We start from the raw sequence: 20,501 nt of genomic DNA, 5'->3' as shown, positions 1-20,501 counted from the left end.
CCTGTAGGATTTGTCCAACATCAAGGCACGATGTGCTATGCTTTATATAAAGCATAAATTGAATGTCAATTCGTGTGACATTATGATCTAAATAGTAACTTTGTTGCTTTTTCCTCCTTCAAAATATTGGACTTGCTTAAGAAGGCTTTAAGGTTATGCAATTTATGTATTTGTTTATATCAGAATTGATATATCCAAATAAATATGTCCTCATTCAAAGTAGTTAAGGGACATGACTTAGATTCTAATGACACTCTTACTGCTCAGTAATTTGGGGACAGCTAACTTGTTTTTAGAGAATAATAATCATTTTTTAAGTAATCCCATTGGTGGCAGATGGCTATAGTTTGGATATTTGATACCTCCAAATCTCATATTGAAATTTGCTTCCCAGTTTTGGAAGTTTGGTCTAATGGGAGGTGTTTGGGTCTTGGAGTTGGATCCCTCATGACTGGCTTGGTGCTGTGCTTGAGGGAGTGAATGAGTTCTTACTGTGTTAGCTCCTGATAGAGCTGGTTGTTAGCAAGAGCCTAGCACCTCCCTCCCCTCTCTCCTGCTTCCTCTCTTGCCATGTGACCTGCACACGATGGCTCCCCTTCTCCTTCTGTCCTGCGTGGAAGCTTTTCGAGGCTCTCTTTAGAAGCAGGTATTGGTGCCTTGCTTCTTAGACAGCCTGTGAGTCAAATAAACCTCTTCTCTTTATAATTCACCCAGACTCATGTGTTCCTTTATAGCAACATAAACAGACTAAGACACTGATCTTGATTCCTTGAGAATATCTGCTTTTGAAAAAGAATGAAAAGTTGTTGACAGTCAATTCTGGGGAATGAAGTGAGTGCTCAAAGTAGGAAATATATGAAGAAGGTTAGGATGCTTTGAGTTTCTTGCATGATTTGTATACTTCAGTATTCCCTAGGAAAAATATAAAAATTACTTGTGGATAGGAATGTTGTGGACTGATTGTTTTGGTTTCTCCTTAATTCATATGTTGAACTCTTTACTTAGTACTAGGAGGTGCAGTCTCTGGGAGGTAATTGGGTCATGAGGGTGGGGCCTTCATTGATGGGATTAGTGCTCAGATGCTCCCTTGACCACTTTCTGCCATGTGAGGACGTGATGAGAAGAAGGTAACAGTCTTCATCTTGGAGGAGGGCCCTCACCAGGATGCTGGTACCCAATTTTCGACTTCTAGCCTCCAGAAGTGTGAGTAATAAATTTTGTTTGTGAGTAAGCTACCCAGTGTATGGTATTTTGTTATATCAGTCCAAACTAATGAGGACAGGAACATTGTTGGAATAAAGATGTTATAGTTTGGATATTTACCAGTCTAAATCTATTGATCCTCCAATGTTGGAGGTTTGGTCTAATGCTTGGGTCATGCGAGGAGTCCGCCCTCAGGGTGAGATAATGCCTTCCCTGGGGGGCATGAGTTCTCCCTCTGTTAGTTCATGCTAACAGCTGGTTGTTAGAAAGAGGCTGGCACCTCCTCCCTGCAACTCTCCCTCTATTGCTATGTGGCCTTGCACACGCTGGCTCTCTTCACCTTCCTCTGTGAGGGAAGTAGCCTGATATTTTCACCAGATGCCCAGTCTTCTATCCAGTAGAATCTTGAGCCGAATAATTGTTTTTCCCTTATAAAATATCCAGTCTTGGGTATTCCTCTATACCAATGCAAATGGACTAAGTGGGCTGTTGCTACAAAGACACCTGAAACTGTGGGAGTGAATATGGAAGAAGCATTCAGAGGGCTTAGAGGAAGACAGGAGGATGAGGGAAAGTTTGGAACTTCTTAGAGTTGGGGTAAGTGGTTGTGATCAAAGTGCTTATAGAAATACAGATAGTAAAGGTCATGCTGAGGAGGTCTCAAATGGAACCAGGTCAGAGGTCACTCTTTTTACACCAAGGGGAGGAACTTACCAGCGTTATGCTCATGCCCTGTGGCTTTGTGGAAGGCTGAACTTAAGCATAATAAAGAGGTACCCGGGGAAAGACATTTCTAAGTAACAAAAGTGTTCAGGAAGTGGTGTAGGGTAACAGGCCAGGGGCCCCGCTGCCTCCCACCACCTGGGGACGCTGCTCTTCACATGCCCATCCTTCCAGCTCTAGCCAGGCCTCAAAGGGCCTCCACTATTGCTCCGGCCACTGCATTCAAGGGTGCAAGCAATAAGCCTTGGTGGCATCCAGGTGGTATTAATTCTGCAGGCACAAGGATGTAAGAGCCATGGAGGCCACATTTCTCCCTTTTGGAATGGGAGTGTTGACCCAATGTCTGTTCTGCCATTTGGTCTTAGAAGTAAATAACTTGGTTTTGGTTTCACAGGCTCACAGCTGTGAGGAACTTGCCTTGGTAGAGTGCTGTGGTGTCATAACTCACAGTAACCTCAAACTCTTGGGCTTAAGCGATTCGCTTGCTTCAGCCTCCTGAGTAGCTGGGACTACAGGTGCCCACCACAATGCCGGGCTATTTTTAGAGATGAGCTCTCAGTCTGGCTCAGGCTGGTCTCAAACTCATGAGCTCAGCCAGTCCACCCACCTCAGCCTCCCAGAGTGCTAGGATTACAGGCGTGAGCCACCATACCCAGCCAGTCTCAGGTATTCTTTCTGAGCAATACAAACAAACTAAGACAAAAGACATAGGATAATATGTCTTATCGTATTATCTAAACATTTTCTGTGGGTTTGCTGTTCCTGTTCCAGGTGTCTGTGCCGCTGCCTGGCCTTGCCCAGGCCTTCTGTAGCAGCCTCTTCTTGGTTGCTGGGAGCTGCTGTGCTGCAGTGGCTATGAGTTTTTGGGAATCAACTACCCAGGAAAAATGACTTTTATACATATAAGCCACCTCCTCCCCCTAGAAACAGGAGAAACTGTATATCTCCACTTTAAGTCTGCTGCTCCTTGCTGCAGGATTTATGACTAAAATCGTAGCCCCAGCTCCTGATGCCCCAGGGCTCATTACTGCGGTTAGGCGCATCAGACTCTCCATTGGAGATAGGACATAAGCAGGCCTGTTCACAGCCCATCACTTGGACCATGCAAGTCCAGACCACAACTTCCTTTTCCACAATTTGAAATTGTGTTAGGTAGAAGATGAGATTATGCCTGAAGTTGTAGAAAAGGAAGATGCTGGGGGATTGTGGGGACTGTGGGTGAAGCACTTGAGGAAGAACTAGATTCCATGGCACAACTTGAATACATGGAAGATATAATTTTCCAGAAGTTTAAAACTCAAATAGCTCTTGAACCAGTTGAGATTCTCAGATCTAGCAGAGGTCTTACCCCTATCTGGATTTCTGGTGAAAATATCTCTCAAGAAAAGGATATTCTAGACTGCCCCTATGGTACCAAGAGAATATTTGAATTCCAGGTTGTGCTCAGCTGATGAACCACTTGCAGGATGACAGACTGGGTGCCCGTGTGGGCTGGGGGTCCTGGCTGCCTTCGCCTGTGCTGAGACCTGTGGCTTGGTTACTGGCGATGCAGAGGAATTTGTGTGAAAGTCAGATATAATAGATACACTTTCAAGGCATCTTAAAGCCTTAAAAAATGTTAATGATCTCTTACATCTTTGCAGTGCCACTTCCAGGACTTTATCCTAAATAAATAACTGCACCAAAAATAGAGATACAGAGGTGTTGCTTGAGGCGTTGTTTACAGTGTCTAAATATTAATAAAACAAAAATGTCCAGTGATAGGGAATTCAATAAATTTTGGCATATCTGCAAAAACAAACAAAAACAGACTTTTCTGTGACATTTTCTGTGGAATTGCAAAGTGGAGCATTTAACTGGGATAGTAACTTTTCTAAGGATAAAATATTACGACGACTGTAATAGGATTATAATTGGAACTAAGTACATCCTAGTAGGACAGCTTTTTCTGAAAGCAAAAATATAATAACTGTGAGGCTCTATAAATAGCAATTGAGTATCAGTCTTATATTTTAACTCCTATGAACTGTCTGTAAATGTGCGCCGTGACTACAGGAGAGACCTCTAAGTACTGCGATGGGCTTATTCAACATATGAAAAGTGTAATTCTACCTCATCAATTTTGACTTACAACTAGTATGCTAGATTTATAGCCATAATTAAATAAATGTTATTCGAAAGAATTTTTTGGAATGATGTATCTGAATTGTGAATTTTAATAAAGGTGTCTTAGAGGTTTAAATAGATCCCATCTTTTTCTCAAAATAGCCTTCCCTGCAGCTAGCTGAGCATTGAAAACTATTGCGTTGATTTTAGAGCCATGTTACTTAAAATAGCTTGCAACTCCTCCCTACTTATGCCAGAAAATAATGGTCTCTCCTTTGCTAATAAACTGTCAAATGGATAAAGGCGGCTAAATATAGGCTTATTTTAAATAATTTAGATGAAGGTCCGCATGTTGAGATCTATCTAAATAACTTCTGAGACAATCACTTTTGAAGAGTTTTCACTCATTTGCTGTATCTGTACGTTCTGGTGTATTTGTTAAATTGGTATCGTTATTCCATAGTCACACATCATAAATATTTGAACTTGAGGTCAAAAAACGCATGTCCTCCTCCAATTACAGTTAAGAATACTTTTCTCTCTCCACCTACATACAACTCTATAATGATGTCCACATTTGTTTTCTCAAGTGTTTCTGCTGTGACCAGTGGCAGAAACAGCATAGCAGAACAGATGGTCTATTGACTTGAGGAGAGGAATTCTTTGGCCCTTATTTAATTCAGAAGTTCTGCTCAATCTGCTCAGGAGAGTCTAATGAGAGAACATAAGGATGCTGCTGTTAAGATGAGGTACATTGGCAATGTTTCTGCATTTCTCGCCCACCCCTTGCTGGGCATTGTGGTTAGTTTCTTATCTTTATAAAACCATTTAAATAATACAAATGGTTTTTCCATGTGGCTTAATATTTAAAAGAGGTGTCTCAAGGTTGAAAACCCTTTTGCCTATAGAGAGTTTTAGGAGATTGGAAATAGCTATATCTGTTAATAATTGGTGAAAAGTTGACCATCTCATTTGACTTAAGAAATAGTTTGGTGATCACCATTGGCTGTAATGTTCTATGCATGTTTGGGGGATAGACTGTTCCATAAACTATTTTTTTTAATGTTTTTAATGAAAAGACAACTTTCTCATGCAGAGAGGCTGACTTGTACAGAGTAGTCCACCCAAGATAATGAATGCCCGCACAGAGCCGGAGACGGAGTGTTCCTCACTGAGGGGCTCTGCATTGAACCATGTCTTCACTTGACCTTCACTTTTGTTTAGTAATTGGCTGGGTATAGAATTCTAGGTTCAAAATAGTTTTAGTTACAGAACTTTGAAGACAGTAATGCATTTTCGTCTGGCATCAAGGTTTGGAGATATAAAAGCTTGTTGTCAATCTGATTCCTGTTCCTCTGTTTGGTAAACTTTTTGTTTTGATTTGTTTGGTGGCCTTTAGTCTTTTATCTGGAAGCTTTGTAGTTTTTCTCTTATTGTTGAGAATAGGGTATTTCACTAAAATATGTTAAAAATTGCCTTTAAAATATAACTTTCCTGCTCTGCATTTGGTAGGCTCATTTAGTCTCATGCCTGCAGTCTTTTACTCAGCTATGAGAACATTATGTGTTTTGTTATTTTCTCTCTTCTGTTTTCTCCTTCTGGGTCCAAATTTTGCCAAGCGTTATGTCAGCCTGTGGTTTTCAGCAAGTTAACCTCTAACATCTTTGATCATCAATTGCATTATTATAAAGTGGAAATTACAATCCACAGGAGGCCAGTATTCAGTATGGTAATTATTCTTTCTCCTTCAGATGCCTCGTGTCTCTGAGGTTATCGTTTTGATCAAGGCACTTGAATCTAAATATAGACTTCTGGCTCTTGAAGTAATGTCGAGGCTGTTTTTAGCATGAGGGTTATTGGGCATAATTCGGTCTTCCTCAAGGTAGCACTGGCTCATCTGTGAAAGCTTCTTTTGATACTGTAGACTGTGTTTCATGGCAAATGCAGAGGTCAGTACATAGAGAGGGGTCAAAGCCCCTCCTATCAGGTGGTGATTCAAGTCTTGGGTCTGAGTAAGCTGGACACAAGAGAGCCAACAGAAAGGCTAGCCAAGCATATCAGCGAGCTGCCAAAGGGCAAACAGAATGAAGATTTTGAAACATGCTCATTTCAGCTTTAAGGAGATCATTGGTCAAAGGGTTGAGTTTACAGTAGAGGGCTTAGATTCAAGAGTTAGTTTATGAAAGAGAGATGTTTTAGCTGGGGGGGAATTTTAGTGTCTTTTGTCTTTATTATTTATTTATTGAGACAGAGTCTTACTTTGTTACCCTTGGAAGAGTGCCCTGGTGTCACAGCAACCTCAAACTCTTGGGCTCAAGCAATTCTCTTGCCTCAGCCTCCCAAGGAGCTGGGACTATGGGCATCTGCCATAACACCCGGCTATTTATTAGAGATGAGGTCTCCCTCTGGCTCAGGCTGGTCTTGAACCTGTGAGCTCAGGCAACCCACCTGCCTTGGCCTCCCAAGTGCTAGGACTACAGGTGGGAGCCACCATGCCCGGCCTTGTCTTTTGTTTATAAATTGAGCGGCTTATGTATGTTTAAAAGCCGGTGAGAGGAATCTGGCTGAGAAAAGGTGAAATATCTAGGGAAGAGAGGAGATCAGGAAATAGGGCTTTTAAGAAGCCAAAAAGGAAAGAGAGGATGTATTAGTTTCCTATTGCTGCTGTAACAAATTACTGCAAATTTAGGAGCATAGAACAACACATTTGTCTTGCAGACAATTGATACCAGTTCACTGGGCTGAAATCAAAGTGTCAGCAGGGCTTCATTCATTTTGGTAGCTTTGGATGGGGAGAAGGTACATTTTTTTTTTCTTTTCCAGCATCCTTGGCTCTTGCCTGCGCTGCTTGGCCCTGGGTCCCGAATTTCTTTTCCCTGCTTCAGTGTTTCCTCTTTCTCTTTCTGTATCCATTGGCACGTTGCCTTCTCTCACTCTTTTAACAACCTGGTGATTATATTAGGACTACCTGGATAAGGGCAGTCTTTCCTTATCAGAACCATTAACTTAATCACATCTGCAAAATCCCTTTTGTCATGTAAGATAAAATATCGAAGCTCCTGGGGGTTAGGATATGGATGTGCGGTGGAATGGGTGGTGTGGGGTGAGGGAGATTCAACCTGCTACAAAGATCAAATACAGTTGGAGGAATAGGGAAATATAGGTGGTTTGTATGTCTGGTAGTGGAAATGTAATGTATTTCCTATTCCTTCTTTAAAATAGAATTTGTTTCCCTTTTTGAGGGAAAGGCAGATAGGAGATTCATAGGAGAAAGTACAGCCCTAACAGCTAGAGCACGCCTTCATTTGGGTAATAGAAGAACCTGCTGTGTGCCAGCAGCCCTCATTAGTTCAGGGATATAAAGACATCCAATGCAGGGTGATTATTTCTGTCATTGGCCCTTTTCAAGGCATGGTAAGTGATCATTTGACTGGAACAGTTTATAAGGTATTCCTGGTAGGAAGTTACATGAGATGACATAGACAATTCTCATATTTTCTGATAAAGTAATGCAGACTTCCTAAATATAATAGGCTTTAAAGAGAATGAATAAAACCCTAATGCCAGAGATAATTGCTCATCAGTAAAGAGTGAATACGGTGAGAATTCCGAAGAAGTCATTGGCAGTATTTGAGCAGTCAGAGCTCATGGCACTCTTCCTTTGCCTTTAACTTGAGTAATATTAGAACTTTTTAAAGTTTCATTTCCCCACCAATAGTAAATGAATAATAAAACGATTAAAATGAAACATACCTTAAACATGACCACTTTCTTCCTTCTTTCCTTTTTAAATTGCCCTGCTTGCCTTTGTCTGTTTTTAGACTTTGTGAAACACTTGGTTATAGAATAGAATGAAATCTGCTGCCCGATTCCGCTGAAAGTTTGTTTCTTTCAGTAGGTGAATTTAGCTCTGCCACATTTCTGAGATAACAAAAATGTGGTGCTCCTACTATTGTTTTATGTTGCCTGATTACACATTTTGAAAGAAAATTCACAAGGTGTTATGCTTTCTTAGCGTTGTCTTTGCTTCTTTTTTTAATTAGAAAAGTTTATATCTGTGTTACCATTGTAACTTAGGAAAATCCTTAATTCTCTTCTCTCCTTAAAAAGTATCTACCTTATTCCTGCCTTATATGCAATAAGGAAAATGTTTTTCCTCTTCCTTTCCTTTTTCCTACCAGGTAATCTCAGAGTTATAAAATAAATGTCTTAAAATTCTCCTGGGATTTATCAGTTTTCCATAAGAATCTTTTGCTCTTCTATATGCCACATACCACATTCCTCTTCCTTCAACTTCTGTCTTTCTGAAAAAAGTTCTGTCGTTTCTATTTTGTTATGTTTAATGTTCTATTTTATTACAGCCACATACCCATAGACTTAATTGGAATTTGGTACCACAAGTCGTTTCAGTGTTTATTCCAGTACTTTCGTTCTGTTTTTTCCCAGTCATCTCTCAGTTGACTGCAGTTTATCTTCCATAAAACCATCACGATTTTGTATGTTTGTCTATGTTCAAAATTTTGAACATTGTTTCCTTTATAATTAAGCAGTTTGGCTGGATTTAAAAATCTCATTCCGATTTTCTTGCTTCAAGGATTTCATGCTGAGATCCTTATTCTGTCCTGTGGAGTAACAACTAAAAGGCAGTGGTCTCCACTGAGTCCTGTGGCCAAATGTTGCTGTGGGAAATTCAACAAGAGGCCCATCCCCGCTCCCTGCCCTCCATCAGCTGCGTACTAGAACATTTTTGCCTTGCTGTCCAAAAGGTTCCAGTAACTTTACTAGAGAGTGTCTCGTTGTTGACTGTTTCTCTCTAGGGAGTTATGGGACTTTTGACAAGTCTTTTATTTTTACAAAAAAAATTTCCTTACACTTTATCTTATTGACTTTTTTGTTGTTGTTTGGGTTTTCTTCTGCAAGGATTCCAGTTATGTGTCTACAGATGTCCATTACTTGGCTTTAGGTCTCTCCGTGTCTAATGCTTCTTACATGTAAAATAAGTTTTCTATGCAGTTTGGATGCTTTTTTAATTTCTGTTATCTATTGACTGTAACCATGACTTCACTATAGAATCCAGCGTCCAACAGACATTTAGCAATTCAGTCTCTCACGTTCTCCATGGTGATGTTTTGTCTTCTTTTGTGGTCTAGTATTTTATCCACATGGGATGATTTATTTTGTTCTTTTTCAAGGGGAGAGCAAAAAGAAGGTTTCCCTTGGAGGCTCTGGGTTACCTTGGCCTTTGCGTTCCTGTTACCTTGTCTTTATATGAGGCTCACTATGATTATTTTTAGAGTGTGGTTCAAGGATTTTTATCCCGGGGACAGGAGAGGTAGGAGAACTTGCCATCTTCACGTCTCTGCTTTCCTCTTTCCCAGGCAGTTTGCTGCAGTTTCTCTCGATCTGCCCTCATCATCATTTCTCTTATGTAAAACTTGTGGCTACCACTGCATGTGTTTGTATCAACCTGATCTCAGTGACTTCTTAGCTAGTAGAAATTCTTTTAATTTAGTGGTCTACTGAAAGTAATCTGTTATTCCAGCTCAGTTAAAAGAGAGAGAGAGAGAGAGAGAGAGAGATCTTTTTTTGCAAGGAAATCATTTCTCCTTCTCTCCCTTTGTCTTTTTCTTGTCACTATGAGTTTTTTGGAGCATGAAGAAAGGGAAGCCCTTGTTTTGTACATTTTTTTTATCTAATCTCTCTAAAATTTCAGACTTTTTTTTCCAAACAGCCATAAAATATTTGAAATTTGAAGATTACAGATATGACCTTTCTGTTTTCTAGTTGATACCTACATGGGTTAGAACTTACATTGCAAGCTCAGACACAGGAAAGACATTCAAGGACTTTTCTATGCATTTGGCTGCTTGATTTTGCTGTTTCTATCTCCTTGACATTTCTGAAATTTTGTCTTCTTCCTAAACTGGTAATTTTCATATCTATCTTAGACTCTCCCTCTCTCTCTCTCTTTTTTTTTATCTTAGACTCTTTTTGTGTTCCTAATGGTTCTTCTTGTTTCTACTCAGAATTCCTAGACACAGAATAGTTCATCTTCCACAGTGAAATGAAATTCGTATCTTATAATTCTTCAGCATGATGTAGAACAACCTCCCTCTGTGTTGTGTGATTGTTTGTTTGTTTGTTTTTAACCTGGAATTACTTTTATTCCTGATTTCTTTGTCTAGTAGGGCATTTGTCTGATATCTTATGATGAAGTTACACTCTTTCTCTTTCACAGCGACAGTGCTTGATTTGTAGTCATTTTCAGAACTTCATGCATTGTCGTATTTTTTTAAGAGCCCATCTGTCCTCCTCTTGGACAGTGGTCCCTTAGGAGGCAGAAATAATGCTGTGGAAAACAGCTTCAGGTATTGAGCAGATAGGCATGTCTTAAAGCACCTGAATGAATTGAAGATTGGTGATATTTGTTATCAGTAGGGCTCTAGTAATTTATTGAGAAGAAGAAATATTCTGTTAGAGTTTAAGTTAGTAAGAAGTCTTAGACATTCTTGGTGGAAGGAAGTGTCTGTTACAGTAAAAGAGGAAAGTAGGAGAGTGGTGAGTCTGAACAAGCTCATCAAGTGTGAAGACCCATGCAATGCCACATACTTGGGGAAGCGAGGGTTCTTAGTTAAAATAAGATGAACAGGTAAAACTAGCGGTCTGAGTTTATCTCTAGCTACTTGGACTACATATTAAGTTCTGTAGCAATCTATTTTGAGATTTTTCTGAAACTGCTTTTTGTAGGATTGCACTTAGATTTAGTGTTCACACTAGTGACCACTAGCAGGACTATGTCAGATAGTGAAAGAATATCTGAATGTTCCCGTAAAGAAGACTGTGTGCTTTTGTTCAGAATAAATCATAAGGCTAGCGATTGTTAAGATGAGAAAGAAGGCTTGTCCAGCATGTAACCGGAGTGACTAGTCTTTCCACATTGTGCGTAAACATGATGCCTACTGTGTACAGAGAGCACTCTGCTGAGTATTCAGGGAGAAGCAGAGGAAATAAGAGTCTGGCTTCCACCTTTAAGGATTGTATTTTTGCTAGACAGAAAAACTAGGAACTATGAAAGGATTTTTTAAGTTATCAAAGCAACGTATTAGTAAGTAGAGGACAAGACTTGAGAGAGGGAAAAGTTTAAGTCCTAAAAATATATAAAAGAAGAATATAATTTCAATGGAGCCATGGCTTCCTGATGAAATGAATTTTGCTCTATGTCTTTGAGGGAGATGATAAACCTTGATAGTCAGTGAGTTACTCCAAATGGGTAGGTAGCCTAGTAGCACACACAGGGGAAAATAAAAGGACGTAGTCAGTTGTGTCATGCAGGAGATTGGATAAAAAAAATACATGTAGGTCTTGGCGATCAGGAAACATTCATCTACCTATAAACTCCCCCCACTATTTTTTTTTGCAGTTTTTGGCCAGGGCTGGGTTTGAACCCGCCACCTCTGGCATATGGGGCCAGCGCACTACCCCTTTGAGCCACAGGTGCTGCCCAACTCCCCCACATTTTTATGCATAAAGCTAAACAGAAATCAGGAGCTGATAAACTTTGAATTCCCCATAGCAAATAGCATAGCACTTTATACGTAGCAGGGCCCTCAGTAATAATTATTTAGGTTAATAAGGTAAACAAATGCTTAAGTACATCAGAAACAAGGGCTATATGATGGTAACATTTTTTTGCTAATGTTATATCAAATTATGTAATACAATGTGGGATGGATCTTGTAGATTCTAATAGTCAAGTGCCTTGGAGAAGGCCAGATGCAGTTTTCTCCATGGCTTATTGGCGATGGACTTTGTGAACTTGGGAAGTTCTTTTGCAATATGTGCAAAAATCTGAGAAGCATTTCTTAGCTGTCTGCTCTTCTGGCCTTAATTGCCTCATCTATGGAATAACTAGTGCCTACCTCATAGAGTTGTGAGGGTTCACGGAAAAGTAGCCCAGGGCCTGGCACAGATTGGTTGCTCACCAAATATTATTAGTAATCATGCTAATACTGTAGTTATTATTCTTAAATGAAATGTTGATATGCATATATTTTGAGTGACAAAATTTACTCTTGTTCTACCAGATTATTGAGGAAAATTATAAATATTGTATAGTGCTATTCTATATGCATAGTATTTCATTGTTGAGTCTGTTTTATTTAAAAAAAAAAAACCTTCTTCTGTCTAAATTACAGTTTTGGAGATAAAAGTCCAATTCTCTGCAGTAGGAGTTGAAGGAGAGTTGTTCTTAGGACCTGCCTTGGGCTCCTCCTGGCCTTACACAAACTCGATTTCCTTCATTCTCACTGCAATTCTGAAAGTGTTGGCCATTGGTGTCTATCCCCATTTTGCAGCTTAAACAATTAAGGCTCAGGTAATGAGGTTGGTAAGTGGCAAAGTCATTTGTAACTAACTGATGAAGGTAAAGAAGAATAGACTAACATTAAAATTTGAATCAGTGTCTAAAATAACTTGGAAGTGGGATGAAGTACAGTCAGTATGAACACCTGCAAGGGATTACTGAACAATGAAACTCCACCTGTCTTCTGCGTGCCGTCTCATTAGTCTTTCCGTCTGTCGACTGTGAAAAGTATGTGTAAGTTTTATTTTTCAAAGACAGTTGGCTTTTTGGTAAGATGCAGTCACATAATGCCAAATTTTACTCCTCAGAGTTTTCACTGAAAATGTAGGAACATCAGTTTTCAGGTGTTCCAGAGATGACTTCTTATACTTAAGCAGATGTCTATTAAATGTTTTTCAATTTTTTTTTTAAATTTTGAATTATCATCAGTACATAATAGTTTTACATATTTGGGGGTACATGTGGTGCTGTGATGCAAATATATAATGTGTAATGATCAAATAAGGGCAATTGGGGGATCCATGTCTTTGAACACTTATCACTACTGAATTTTTATAGCATTCCAATTCCACTCTTTTGGTTATTTAAAAATATACCATAAATTCTATTTTGCTATAGTCTGTTGTTTTTAAGCCCTTCTATCTCTGGTATGTTGCACTGTCATATATACAGGACCCAGACACTGTTTTGACTTAAAGGATCCGTTTACGTGTTTAACGGTTTCTATAGTGTGATAGAAAACAGCGTTTCTAGATTCTCGATGACTTAGACTTCAGACCTTGGAGTCAACTTTGAGACCTTCACTCTACAGCCACATCAGTTTTCAAGCTTTCCCCCCTCATCCCTTTTCAAAGCAAATGTCATTTCCTCCTTGAAGCCTGCCCTGATCTTTCCCCTAGTATGTAGTTTCTTCGGCTTCGATGTCCCCTGGATACTTGACATTTAATCGCTGTTAGTCTCAGCCCACTACTGAGTGTGATTTTTAATTTAAAAACTAATATCTCTATTCTACTGTGAGACAATGACCTTATCTTCTCCAAGCAGTGTGTTCCTGCTGCCTAACACAGGGCTTGGCAAATAGTGAGGATGTTGCTTAATAATTTAGTGAAATGAATCACTTTGGTTATGGTAGAAACCCAGTAAGACTTTTGAGGCCAGAGATAATGCTTTGTAATGTTAAAAAAATTATATTGAGAAAAGGAGACAGAAAAAGCCAAATATTATGGATCATGTTCTTGAAATTGTGTAGTTATTATGGGCTTTATTCCTGTTGGCTTGCCAAAAAGTGGCTCCCGGTTAGACTAGAAACTTTCACTTTGCAAATGGGAACCCCCACCCCTATAGGAATAGTTTTTGTAGTAGCTGTCTCGTAAAAGACCATGATAGAACTAACTGGATAATTAATGCCCCCAAGCTAGATCTGTATGTGACATTTCAAATGAAGTGTATTACCCTTCCTCCCCAGCTACCAGTCTGAGGGGCTGTTGGTTTTGAAATTCAAAGTGGGAAAGCTGGGAGTTGCAGTGTCTCTTTCCTTTTGAGGAATATGAGCTCCCCACGCCTAGAAAACGCACACCTGTGTAGGGAAGTAAGGTGAGGGAGCAAGGTGAACCCTGCCTCGTAGCAGTCTAGAGAACGACCTGGAAAGTTTGTGTCTGGGTTGCCGAGAATCTTCCATTTTGCCTTGCTACTACAACAATCATGTTGTAATTTAGAAATTATGAGAAATTCCTCTCCCGCTGAAGGCACTGTGTCGTTCAGTGGGTCACGGTTGGAAGCACGGAGGACGTGCAGTGAAGCTCGTCCTGGTGTCAGTCCAGAAGGGTTTTACAATTGTAGAAACTCAGATGAGGTTCAACATTGCATGCTTGTTGTCGTTTTTGAGTGTTTCTTTTCTTTAGACTATTGAAAATCTTTCTTGATAGCGATCTATATCTTCAATACTGTGATCCGTGGGAACTCCCAAAATCTGGGAAATAAATTTTAGTTATTGTCCCAAAAAATGCATAATGATTATTAAAATTTTGAGATGAGTTTCAGCAGTGACTATTTTTAAAATCCTTAAAATTTAATAAAATATGCTAACTAATATAAATTTGTGCTTTTTAAGAGCGTAAGTGTTTGAGATTTGTATATCCTAGTTTAATGGCTAGGATAACATTATTATTTAACATTATTATTTTGCATAATATGTCAGCATAATATTTAATAGTTAATATTTAATAATGTGTGACCAAAAGCATAACTGGAAGGGCCATAATCCAAGAATTTTGTCTGTTTAGGAGATGAATTATATCAATATATATAAAAAATATTTTATTACATAACATAAATTAATATTTTGTCCCAATTTCCATGTCAAGATTATTTTTTTATGCCTCATCAACATGTTCTGGTCAACCTATTCACCAATTTTATGAACAGCATAAGTAAATTAAGTTTATTTACGCATTTATGTACTTTAAAAAAGATCAATATAAACAGTTTCTTATCTGCCATATGTTGAAATGTTTTAGTAAAACATAACTGCTTAGTCAACAAAGATGGCATTGAATTGCACTGTTTTGGAAAAAAAAGTTACGTGAACTGGATGCCTGTTAATCTGGTTCTTTAAATATCATAAACAAAAGTATCAGAATGTGTTTCCAAGGACAAAGGCAGGGTTTTCCGTCCTTTGATTGGTTGCTGCCTTGCCCTGTCCCACAGCCATCCTTAATTGGCGTTGGGTAGATTGGAATCACATAAGCAGGGTGACATTTATTACTTTCCTAGTTGTTTCTTTGCACTGAGCCCTGAGATTCCCAAGGAGTAACCATAAAAGAGTTCTTTCGTTTTGCCCATGATCTGCGAGAGGGGATCATTCTAAGAGCAGGCATGAGTCTGAGTGCAAGGAGGGTCACTCTGCCTGCAATCACGCCAATAGTTCTGCAGAAGAGGGTATGTGGCTCCTTTTTCCTTTTTTCTTTCATTTTTCTTGCTGCTGTATTTTCTCTTCCTGTGCGTTTATTAATGTGCTAGAAGGTTTATTTACATGTCCTTGAGAAAGACTATAATTTGTTGAGGCTACAGGTAATTGAAGGATAGATTATTGGAACTAAACTAGGAAAAAAAAATGCTGCGCTTGGAACATGGCTATAGTAAAGAACTTCCACGTACAGGAGTTCAGTTTCCATGACAGGGCACTGCGATTTAGAGACTGCACTAAAGCTTTTTCTTTTCTTTCTTCTTCTTTTTTTTTTCTCTTTCTACTGTAACTCCAAGCTTTTTTGCCTTTAGTTCAATAGGAAATCTGTTGCCTATTATGTTTTTATATTTGTTTACTAAGAAACAGTTTCTTTGTTTCACTATAATTCATAATATATTCTTCTATCCATTGTTGAATGGACTATATAATTGTTTTACTGTTTAAATACGTGGCACCGGTTTCTTACCCTTAAGTTTCTCCTCAACTCTGTGGCGTTTTTTGGCTATTTGCTTAAGAAAAACTTTCCATTTAATTCCCCTCTGAAAGTGCTTTCTGTTAATTATTAATGCAATGACTCTTGTGTATGAAAATATTTCATTTTTTACAAAAAGCAGCTTTTTGTAAAGACTGTTTTTCATGAGTTACCTGCAGGATTACATTTTATAATTTTATTTGTACACCACTTAATGCAGCCACGCTCAATTTATCTTATAAATACACCGATTAGGAATATCGCATTGAATTCCTTTAAAGACGTAAACGTGTAGCATTGGGAAGGAAAGGCTGAAGCATGTCTTTGACAATACGCTTTCCAAATGGTTTTGGTGACACTAAAAACTGTGCTGTTTATTTCTGTAGTCAACTTTTAATGGTTAACTGTTAACTATCAGTGGTAGTCCATTAAATCAAAGGTCATGTTTTAATGGGCTTGAAACATGACAAATCTGACAATTGAGGTGTTTATTTATTTTTTTTTTTTAAAGAAGCGTCTCTTTTTTTATGGTTTGTAATTTTTAGGTTTCAATTTATTTTCTTATCCAGTCAACTGTTTATTGACTAGTGACATTTTACTCTGCATTGGAATAGCTTTATGGTAATTTTGCCAAAATGTGTTCTTTATCTTTCTTAAGGCTTTTCTCTCTCATCTTAAGCAAATTTAATTAAAAATATTTTGCTTTGAGCTTGAATATTTTGAATTGGATGTAGCATTGCATTAATAATAACAACATGGGCTCTCCGACTCACTGGGGTTGTGAAAAGGTATATTTACATATCAAAACTGTTCTTGCATTTGCGTTCTCTGTCCAGTGAATATTGCAATTTAGATGGACCGAGGAACTTTGATTCAGCGGCTTGTTTCCAATGACACGTTTGTATGATGGAAAGCGCACCCGCTGGTCTTTCTGTCTACTAGCTGTATGACCTTGGGCAAATCACTAAAACTCTCGGAGTCTTTATTTCATCACTTATATGATAATAGCCGAAGAGTTTTCAGTAAATCATCGCTTTCATCTTATTTGTGTCTGTAATTCTGTGAACTAAATAATATATTTTACATTTTCATGGGAAGTGTAAAATATTTAAAGAGTTTGCTACTTTTTTAGATAAGAGTATAAACTCTGAGGAAAGGATGCTGTCATTTTCAAGGACTTTGAGCAGTTCATCTAGGGGAACTTGGTTATGAGTAAGGGTTGGCTAGCCCATAACTTCTGCAACTGACTGGTATGTAGCAAAATAAGATTACTCCAGAAAACTGTGATCATTACTGAGGTCAGAGCTGAGCGGCCAGTGGACACATCACTGCGATTTCTCTTGGTTTTTTAATAATAAGCTTCTTGTTAGTTTTTTTTTTTATAAATAAGTAAGTTAAAATACCCTGAACCCAAATCCATGCTCTTTCTTTTTGGTGAGTACACATACCAAATGGTTATAATATTTAGCACATCCTTATTTGCTACAGGACTTAATACTGTTTCTTTTCCCTAACATTTTAAGTCTCAAAGCACCCATTTGCCTATTTGATTGTTTGGAAAACCTTACTATCTTTTATTTTAAGAATTAGGTGTATTCTGACTGAAAAACCCCCATGCTCTTGCCATACCAGGACTAATTTTTTTTTTTCTTTCAAGATAGGAAATTATTCTGCCTTTGGAAAGAACATATTTTCTGCATATACCATAATTTAAAGTGACCTTATACATCAGTCTGAGCATTTCTCAGAGTATTCTGGGGGCAACTTCTCATTTTCTTAAGAAGGCAGGTGCTTTTTATGGGTTTGGCATGAAGTTTGCTCATAGTGAATGAGTGTCTTTTGCAGTATAACTGAAATCCTAATTATTTGAAAGGCCAAGAGTATTTCTGAAAATCCTCAGTAGTACTAAGCTGATAATTTTCTTATCAGCCAGTGTCTCTGATACATACAGCTTTAAGATTTTCTTGGTAATGATTAGGAACTTGAATTTTAAACATGGTCCTTAATGTGGTCCGGGCCTATTTTGTAAGAGAGCAAGTGTCCTTGGATCTTTGAGAAACTAGGTATTGGGTAGATTCTCTTTTAAGTAAATGGAAAAGAAATGTTTGACCTCCTCTAATTCTATTAAGATTTGATTTCCCTGATTTTAGTGAATCAGGGTTTCAAGAAAGAAGGTTTGCTCATAACCTTCAGAAATGATCATATTGTCACCAGACATTCTCAATGAATCTTTTACTTTACAGCATTTTTGTCAGCTAACAACTAGATCTTAGTTTTCTTTTTTTTTTTTGCAAATGAGAAGACTGAGTCTCTTGGGTGTTCAGTGACTTATGCAAGGTCACTCAGAAGGTCAATGGCAAAGCTAGAAATAGAATCTAGATCTTGTGACTTCCAGTTTGGTTCTCCTAGATACTTGTTACCTTCTGAAATAAATATGGTAATGGAATTACCTTTGGTGTGTATAATTGCTATTCAGCTTTAAATCAGGAATTAGCTTAGGCAAATCCTTTCATCTTCCTCTGCACCTCTACCAATTCCCACATGTTCTAGTATAGGAAACATTTTATTCAGAAAGCAATTGTAACAGCTGTGTGTATGTGTGTGAGAGAGAGATAGAGAGACAGTTTTTACTTGGAACTGGCACACTACATATAAAATATAAATTAAGTACACTATAAAATTCACATTATTTTATAAAAGGCCAAAAAATGTTTTTATCCTCATTCTTTCTTAGATTAACATTGTTTTTAAATTTTGTTTGCAAGCCTTTTTACATTCTTTATCTATCCTACAATTATAAGAGGTGTTCATAGGCACACAAGATCCTGAAGTGTCTTGTGAAATCTGAGAGAAAAAGAGTTTTCTCAAGATTCAAATCCTTTTAAAAATTGTAAATTCATGAGTACAATATAGAGTAATGCCTGCCAGGCACAGTGGCTCACACCTGTAATCCCAGCACTGCGGAAGGCAGAGGAGGGAGGGTTGCTTGAGCTCAGGAGTTCGAGTCCAGCCTAAACAAGAGCAAGACCCTGTCTCCACTAAAAATAGAAAAATTGGCCAGCCACCTGTAGTGTAGGCTACTTGAGAGGCTGAGATAGGAGAATTTCTTGAGCCCAAGAGTTTGACCTTGTTGTGAGGGAGGCTGATGCCGTGCCATTCTAGCCTAGGCAAAACAGAGCAAGATTCTGTCTAACAACAACAACAAAAATGTGATATGGAATAATGCCATTTATGAGACAATATAATTCTCTGTCTGTGTAAGAGAATATTTATGTTAGGACCCTCTCCTCCTTAATGCAATTGGTGTCATTGCTCTAATTTTCTAAAAATGATTTTGTGGAGGAAATACATGGTCTATATGTGTTACTTATTTTTTTGCAGTTTTTGGCCAGGGCTGGGTTTGAACCCGCCACCTCCAGCCTATGGGGCTGCCGCCCTACTCCTCTAAGCCACAGGTGCCGCCCGGTAAATATGTATTCTTGAAATTAACCTACTCTCCTATCAACATAGTGCTATTTCTCCAGAAGCTTTAAACAAGTACAAAATTAGTCCCAACTTCTCAGCATTCACTGTGCTCTGGGCCTGCAGCCTCTCAGCTTGCCCGGCCTCCTCGGAAGCTTCTGCTCGGTCACAGTCTTCCTCCTGTGCCGCAAACAGCATCTAAGGTGTATATCTTTGTGTTCTGTGACCTGAAGGCAACTCCGGGCTCCTATTTGCTTGTCAAAATGATATGTGTTGTCTAAGGCTCAGCCCGGTCTGTGTTTCATCCTCAAGCTTTCGAAGACTCTTTTTCTTCCCGTTCATCTTGGCCGTGTCTTGATTCAGTGTCCTGGACGTGCCTTTGTACAGGCATTTATCATTTCATTAACTATAGCCTATGACGTCAATTTGATTATTCCCCTCTGTGATGGTTCTTCAGTCTTATTAGCTATTCATGCTTCCTGGCTTTCAAATGCTGCTTTTATTCTTCTCTCTGTATCTTCTTTATTTTCATATATCTCGCACCATTTGGTTTTTTAAAATTTGTCTCTCTATTTTTGGTCTTACCACTAGATGTTAATGTTTTAAGGGAACAGCTCTTTTGATGAAGTGCACTGTCATTATCTGTTCTGGGTAGAGTTTAATTTCATGTAAGTAGAAAACTGCAAGGACAGTGGTTTAAAGAGGGAAGAGATTTATTTTTCTTTCAGTTTACAAGGAGGGCCAGTCCAAAGCTAACGTAGCAGCCCTACAATGTCCTTGGACAACCAGACTCCTTCTTGCTTTTTATCCTGTCTTCTCTAGTGTGGATCCTTTGTCCTTTTATGGAAAGATAAGTACAAATCTCTAATCTTGGCCTAGAAATGGGAAGGACCGAGGAAGGCTGGCTAGTTTTATCTCATGTTAACGTGCCTTCCTGGAATAACTAGGAGCTTGTGGCTAGGATGGTGGGACGCCGCCAACTCTGGATACAAGGGAACATTAGGAAATGCAGGCCTCAAGCTCAGCGCACTTCCCTTCTCAACAGAGTCAGGATTCCTCAGGAACGAAGAGGGGAAAGGGGGCTGTTGGTGGAGTAGCCATCTCCACAAGTCCCTCAAACACATTAGGCACTCAAAAATATTTGTCTCATGGATTTTTATTATTCTGATGCAGATAGGAAATGTGGTTATGGTTTTTTTTTTTTTTTT

The 20,501-nt window shown here is 38.7% G+C and overlaps 1 protein-coding gene across 1 annotated transcript in view; it reads left to right on the top strand.

Annotated features, from left to right (window-relative positions):
- Positions 1–20,501, top strand: part of GRB14 (growth factor receptor bound protein 14) — a 110,562-nt gene that overhangs the window by 30,496 nt on the left and 59,565 nt on the right. The gene's annotated exons all lie outside the window — the stretch shown is intronic.

Source organism: Otolemur garnettii, unplaced genomic scaffold (assembly GCF_000181295.1).
Source record: "Otolemur garnettii isolate 467f Iridium unplaced genomic scaffold, OtoGar3 scaffold00090, whole genome shotgun sequence".
Taxonomy (NCBI): domain Eukaryota; kingdom Metazoa; phylum Chordata; class Mammalia; order Primates; family Galagidae; genus Otolemur; species Otolemur garnettii.
This window is presented reverse-complemented; position numbering and strand designations above follow the sequence as displayed.